Source organism: Lucilia sericata, unplaced genomic scaffold (assembly GCF_015586225.1).
Source record: "Lucilia sericata isolate MDLA Ls3-8-SP2 unplaced genomic scaffold, ASM1558622v1 Contig000575F_arrow, whole genome shotgun sequence".
NCBI lineage: Eukaryota > Metazoa > Arthropoda > Insecta > Diptera > Calliphoridae > Lucilia > Lucilia sericata.
This window is the reverse complement of record NW_023994583.1, coordinates 206,144-214,120: the sequence shown is the minus strand read 5'-3', so window position 1 is coordinate 214,120 and position 7,977 is coordinate 206,144.

Below are 7,977 nucleotides of genomic sequence, written 5' to 3'. Positions count from 1 at the left end.
GAGAACACTTTTGCTTACAATTTGATAAACTTAAATCTGTAATAAGCTTGTCTTTGAATTGAACTTCATACTCCGGAATACCAGTATCCCTAATTTAATTGTAAGGCAGAGTATTATTTGTCTGAAATAAAAACCATTATTTCAGTACATATACAGGAAATAAAAATTGCAAATCACTTCAGCTTCTTCCTGATAAACAACCGAAAAAATAAAATTCAAAAAGTCACCAAAAAATTTGGGATTATTGCACAAAAATTGGAGATATTTGTACATACATATAAAAGAATATTGTTTATTCATGTTTTTTTTCGTTCGTATTCGCGGACCCCCTAGGATTTTACTGCGGACCACTAGGGGTCCGCGGACCCCCATTTGGGAACCGTTGGGCTATGGAATTGTGTTTTGATGGACTAGTCTATGATTAATATATGTACTAGTTAGTCTGTGGGCAAGTGCTTTGACTTATCTAAGGACTTGTCTATGGACTACTATATGAACTAAACTATGATCTAGTCTACGAACTAGGATATGTACTAGTATGCATATTAGTCTATGGATTACTGTATTGACTATTCTATATACTAGTCTATGAACTCGTCTATGGACTAGTATAATTACTAGGATATGGACAGTCTATGGACTATTGATTTGGACTAGTCTATTGACTAGTATATAAACTAGTTTAAGGACTAGTCTACGAACTAGTCTATGAACTAGAATTTGTACTAGTATATGAACTACTATATTGACTAGTCTACGTACTAGTCTAAGAAATTGTCTACGAACTAGTCTATGAGTCTGTGTACTAGGATATTTACTAGTCCATGGATATGTACTAGTTCTAGGGATATGGACTAGTCTATTGACTAATATATAGACTAGTCTATGGATTAGTCTATGGATTAGTCTATGGACTAGTCTATGTACAAGTGTGTGTACTAGGATATGGACTAGTCTATAAACTACTGTAATGACTAGTCTACATACTAGGATATGTACTAGTCTAAGAACTAGTATATGACTAGTTTATGGGATAGCTATTTAGAAGTTTTCAGTTTTATTCTCCAAGTTTTTATCGTTTTAAAAAGTTAAAAAACCTAAAGGTAATGGACAATTTCCCAGAATGTTATATGTACTATTGTATGTACTAGTACTAGTGTTTAAGAGGACTTGAATAATGTTTCTGAAACTTTGTTAAACCATTTATCGGGAGATCTTATGTGAATTTATAAAGTTAGATTGCACAGGCCAACAAAATTTCTAAAAACGTCGAAACCCAGAGATGGAATTGCTCCATCACATTTGGTTTTCGACATATCGTTTCATGAAATTTAAGGACAAGATATCACGAAAATCGAAATGTGATGGATAAATTCTGATAAACCAGTTTCGGGAATAGCGCTCCTCCACCCAAAAGTACACAGAAAAAAATGGAATTCAAAATCAAACAAAAAATTCATAAAGCCAAGTATTTTTTTTACTAAAATAGGACCTATCACGAAATTCGTAAAATCAAGTACTCAAATTCGTAAATTCTTTATTGAAAAAATTTCAGGATTTTTCTTATTAAAATAATATACTATTTACGAAAAACATTAATAAATAATCGCAACATTTCCAAACAATTATTTTACTGAAACAATAACACAAGTTATTAGTATTTGTACTGAAATTCAAGCAAATATGTTATCTGAAACAGTTAAATTATTTATTGTATTTTGGCAATAATAATAAGCAAAATTTTTTATTGAATCTATAAAAATTTTGTTAAAAAATTTATACTAAATTTTAACAAAAATTTTACAAAAAATATTTAAAACAAAAGTAGTAAAAAAATTACATATATACTTACAACATTTTTAAGAAAACGTTTCTAATTCTAGAAACTATTATTTTGTATTGTGAAAACTGAAACACTTATACATTAAATGTTATAAACCAAATAAGAATTATATCAATTCATTTTAGTACAATCCAAAACTGGTTTTATTCTTGTATTCCATATGCTGACATAAAAATAAAACTCAAACAAAAACATTTATTGAATCAGTAAAAATATTTACTGAAAATTAAATTTATTTCAATAAAGTGTTTGTTAGAAAATATTTTCCTTCTGTGTGAACATCAAACAAATTCGTTATAAACCCAAATAAAAATATTTATAAAAATCGAAATTAAATTTAAGCAAACGATTGTTAAGAAAAAAATTGTGCATATTTTTTTCTGTGTACACTTTGAACATGTTTTGTCCCATTTTGAGACGTTATACAACTAACATTATTTATAAAATGTTGTATATCAGCTGAAAGTCCATTCTGTTAACTTTAAAGTAAATGCTTAACATTCGACATATCTAAATATATTTTGGATTCTATTCTTAGACGATTTGGTTATGTCCGCCTGGCTGTCGGTTGAAAACAATATTCCCCATGTATAACGATTCGGCACCCATATAAACAAAAGGTTTCTTATACATATCCATCATAAATATATGTATGTATGTATAATTTCTAAACATAAATTAAGCTTAATTTAAATATTCAGTTTATCTGCATGCAAATAAATACGTCCATTCGTCCGTCCAACTAATAAAAACACTTAGAAATGTGGTATAATTAATGCAAAATAAGACAAAAAGAGTGTTAACAAAAACATTTAATGATGTATGAAAATTTTTCGGCAAAAGTGTTCCAATGAACACAAAATATGTAAAAATCTTTTGTCTGAAAATTGAAAAAAAAAGATTATACTTATAAAATATAAAATAAAGAAATTAAATAAAATCAAAATAAAAACGCACAAATATTTAGTGAAAATCATAAAATTAAAACTTTTTTGTGATTTTTATATGTTTTATTTTTTCAATTTCTATTTCTACTATAAATTCTATACCACAACAACAAAACTCATTTTGAATCATTTTTACTAATGTTTGGGAGATGTAGCTATACAGATAGAAAGATGCCTGACCTACAAACTAGTTTATGTTGATTCGTTCGATTGTTTATTTATTTGTTTCGATTATAGTTATAGTTGTATTCGCAAATATGTCGTTTGTTGTCAACATTGTATTTAATATTAGTAGTTGATAGTGTATTTAGTTTTATGAGATACTTTTGTAAAAAAGCATTACAAAAGGTGAATGAATGATTAATGACACACTTCAAAATATCGTATCATATATCTACGATGATGATCAATCAAAGCCTATTTAAAATAAAATGATTTAACAATCGATTTTTTTGTAAAATCATTTTTATTAATTAGCTTACTCTTTTATTATAATTTGTAAATTAAAAGGAAATTATAAAATGAAATTATATGTATTAAATTAAGAAAGTTTTAGTTCGATTTAGTAAAATAAGCATTAAATTTTTAACTCTTTCGATTTTGTTATAACTTGGACTCTGACATATGTATAAATTGGATCCATAACTTATACGATTCATTTATGGATCTCTAAAAATGGCCATGTCGGACATATTTTTTGATAAAATAACAATGTTGACGGCTATTTAACTTAGTAAAGGAAGGTCCACTGGCGAAGGAAATTAATTTCCTTCTATTACTCTTAAAACCCTGAGAAAATGAGAGGATTTCAGCTTTTATAGTTCAATATAAATTTTTATATATTTTTATACCCACCATCGCCGTTTGTCATACATCGAAATATTGATCACAGACCCACAAAAGTATACATATTCTAGGTCCTTATTAAATTCTAAGACGATCTAGTTATGTCTGTCCGTCCGCCTGTCTGTCTGTTGAAAGCACGATAGAGTCCGAACGGAAAGAGCTAGAGTTGAAATTTTCCACAAATATTTCTTATAGGTAAGGTTTGTTTGGTATTGATAATGGGCGATATTTATCCACGTTTTCGCATAGCCCCCATACAAGTGGTCCCCTGAAAAAATGCTTTAACAGTCATAACTGTTTTAAAAATGCGAGTATAGCGATGAAATTCGGCATAAATATATTTCATATGATTCAAATTTTCTCCACCAAATTCTATGAGGATCGGTCCATAAATAACCCTACCCCTCATATATGGTCCCCTCCAAAAATGACTTTCGCGCTGACATTATTATATATGTAAGTTTCTCGCTATCAAAAACTTATCTACCGAATTTTAGAGGAGGGGTCCATAATTTACCCTACCCCCCCCCCCGTATAAGGTCCCCGCTCATTACTGCCTTAATAATAAGAGTATAGCGATGAAATTCGAAATGAGGTGAAACATCTCAACCAAATTTTATGAGAATCGGTCCATAGTTGCCTCTACTCCCCATATAAGGTCCCCCTCAGAAAATGACTTTAACGCTCACGCCTTAAAAATACGAGTATAGCGCTGAAAGTAGACATAAGTCTGTTTCTTACGAGCCCAAACCTCTCTACTGAAATTTATGAGACCCCCTTCAGAAAATAACTTTAACGCACATTACTGGCTTAAAAATGCGAGTATACAGAAGAATGTTTCTTACAATCCAAAATCTCTCTACCAAATGTTATATACATACATATGTCCATGATTTAAAAGTTGGACAAAAATATTTTGATTTTAGAAGTGAATATTTTGTTAATGCGAAAGGGATGTGTCCATAATTGACTTAAGTCCTATGTCAAATATCAACCTAATGTTAATAGGGGAGCATTCCATTTACGGCATACAGTTTGATGGTGGGTATATAAGATTCGGCATAGTCGAATATAAAACTCTTAGGGCCAATCTTTAGGTGAAAGATTTGCGATTAAATTAAAATTAATCCTCGAAAGTTGTTTTTGAGTACTCAATAAGTTAATTTTGTTTGCAAGTTTAAGCGCCCAATAGAGGTGGTTTAAACTTAAGCATGAAATGCAAAAGTGTAAACAGCTGATGCAAAAAAATTAAAACAATTTTTATAAATATAAACATTAAAATGTTCTATTTATTGATTAGTATAAATTATGCACACTCAAAATACATTTTTTGTTTTAAATTTAAGTTTTCATTGATTTTCATATTAAATTTATAATTGTCTTCTACTTTTTTATAAAACAAGCATTGTTTTGATAACAAACACTGACATTATCTGTTGCTTTGTATGGCAACACTCCAAAGTTGAATGTCGTAATCAAAAACATCAAAGGTGATTATCATCAGATTAAATTTATGTTTAGATTAACTAATCTGATTATTAATTCGCATTTGATTGCGAACTCAAAAACCCGCTCTTACTTGTTTTTATATATTTTATATACCATTAATGGGAGAAGCCTCATATAAACATTATTTCTCAATGTTTTAAAGTATTTTAGTATCTTCTTTGTCTATCGTGACTTTTATACTTGAAATTGATATCTGAGCATCCAAACTTAGTTCTTAAGGACCGGTTTTACAGTTCATCATTAAGGAAATATTACATAATTAATTTTTTTGAAGTTTGACACAAATATTCGATTCATACGAACTCCTAAAATAAAAGGTTTAATTCAATAGATTCACCCTAATATACCACACCTGACACATCTGATAAGTGACAAACACTCCTTTCCCAACACACACCAAAAAAAGAACAACATACTACATAAACATCTAAAGTTGACACCAAGAAATCATTGAGGAATTTGTTCATGCATTAAAATATTTAGCACATGAGTCGCTAATTTAAATAAAAAAACAATATTTACGCAATAATATTATTAATCTGTTTAGAATAAAAAACTATTTATATACCATGATATTCCTAACTAAAATCAAAATTTAATAAAATCACCAACTCGCAAGTGAGTTTCTTTAACTGCTCACCACCACCGCTTTTTGTTTCTTACAAGCAGGTGGCAGTTTTTGTACATGGTTCTGCCGGCCATGTTCATTATCTGCTCAAATCCAACATTTTATTAATCCATTCGCTATAGTTTGTACCGCTCCTAGTTTATAGGAAGAGTTATAGAATATAAAAGCTACATTTGTTAATAGGAAATTGAAAGAAGTATTAGACATCCCCATGTGTTTAGATGATCTTATACACGAGATCCAAGATTGGTACAAAAGGCTGCAAATACTTCGGCCACCGCCGAAACTAATAAATTTTCGGAATAAGTCAAAAAGTAATTGGACAGCGCTTGTGACTTTAATAAAGTGTCATTAAGGACAATACATTTTTCGGTGTCGAACTAGAAATATTAAGGGTGTCAATGTAGATATTCTCACAACAGCTTTGGTTGAAACAGTCGAGGACAGCTGTCCTCTAAGAGAGAGGAAGTCCGCCAAGTAGAACCCTGGGTAACAGGGAAGTTTCGGAATCTTTGCAAGACTCTTCATAAACTTATCAACCGGTTACTACGTAAAAAGAATACAGTATATTGGGATTATTATCACAGTAAATTTGGTTAATATAAACAAGTAAGAGTGTTATATTCGGCTATGACGATTCTTATATACCCACCATCAAAACTCGTTTGACTCGAATGAAACTACTTATGTCGAATTTCATCTACATATATACTCGTATTTTTAGGCCAGTTATAAGCGTTAAAGTAATTTTCTGAAGGGGACCTTATATAGGGGGGTAGGGTCAATTATGGGTCGATCCTCATAAAATTTGGTAGACATAATTTGGTTCGTATTAAATTTATTTGTGTCGAATTTCATCGCTACACTCGTATTTTTAAGCTATTAATGAGCGTTGCAGTCATTTTCTGAAGGGGACCTTATATGGGGGTAGGGTCAATCATGGACCGATCAACATAACATTTTTTAGATAGATTTTGACTCGTATGAAACTTACTTATGTCGAATTTCATCTATATACTAGTATTTTTAAGCCAGTAATGAGCGTTAAAGTCATTTTCTGAAGGGGACCAATTATGGACCGATCCTCATAGCATAGTGATTTTGGATCACAAGAAACTTACTTATGTCGAATTTCATCGCTATAAACAAGTTATGGCTGTTAAAGCTGCTTTTCGAGGGGCCACTTGTATGGGGGCTATCCGAAAACGTGGACCGATATTGCCCATTTTTAATACCAAACAAACCTTACCTATATGAAATATTTATGTGAAATTTCAACCCTCTAGCTCTTTCCATTCGGACTCTATCGTGCTTTCAACAGACAGACAGACGGACGGACGGACAGACATGGCTAGATCGTCTTAGAATTTAATGAGGACCCAGAATATATATAATTTTGTGTTGTGTTGCAAACGGAATGACAAAATCAATATCCCACCCATCTTTTTTGATGGTGGCTATAAAAATCATTTGAGAACTAAACGAGACTCTTGGAGACTTTTCTGTACACAAGTAGTTAGTATAATTTCGTATCATATAAAGACTTCCGGGAAAAGCCTATAACCGTTTATGTGATGATTTTATTGAGATGGATACTGACACGGATGCCAGTATGTACATAACTGATACTGATATAAAAAGGTCCTTCATACTCCCTGGCGAATACAATATTTTTTAAGCAGATATCCTAGCGATCTGGAAATGCTCTTGACTGTGTTGTACAATATAATGATGTTACGGACGAACTAGTTAGATTTGAGCATTGACATAAATGAAAGGGACAAGAGTGTATCTACCTATGTATCTGACACTGTTTTAGGTTATTCTTTGAGAGACTCTGTGACATCATCAATCAGTAGGTACTAGAATATATACGAAATATCAAAGATCTTATTTACAATCTAAAGTCTAATATTTCAGATAGAGATTTTTTTATTGAGCATATACTATACTTCTACACTGTCCTAGAGTAACTACATAGGTACAGAATCTCAGGTTTAAATGGGACTCAACCTCGCAATTTACTAGATTTTATCTGGGGAATCAGTAATTTCTTTGAGAGATTTAGAAAAATTCAGGTTGCCTTACTCATTTTTCTTAATGGAATTAAATCGGATATCTACTGGATTGAAATCCTTTTTGTGTTTCGGCAGTAGGTTAATGATCTTCACGTGATCCATGGAACAATTTTTCCACTTGCCAGT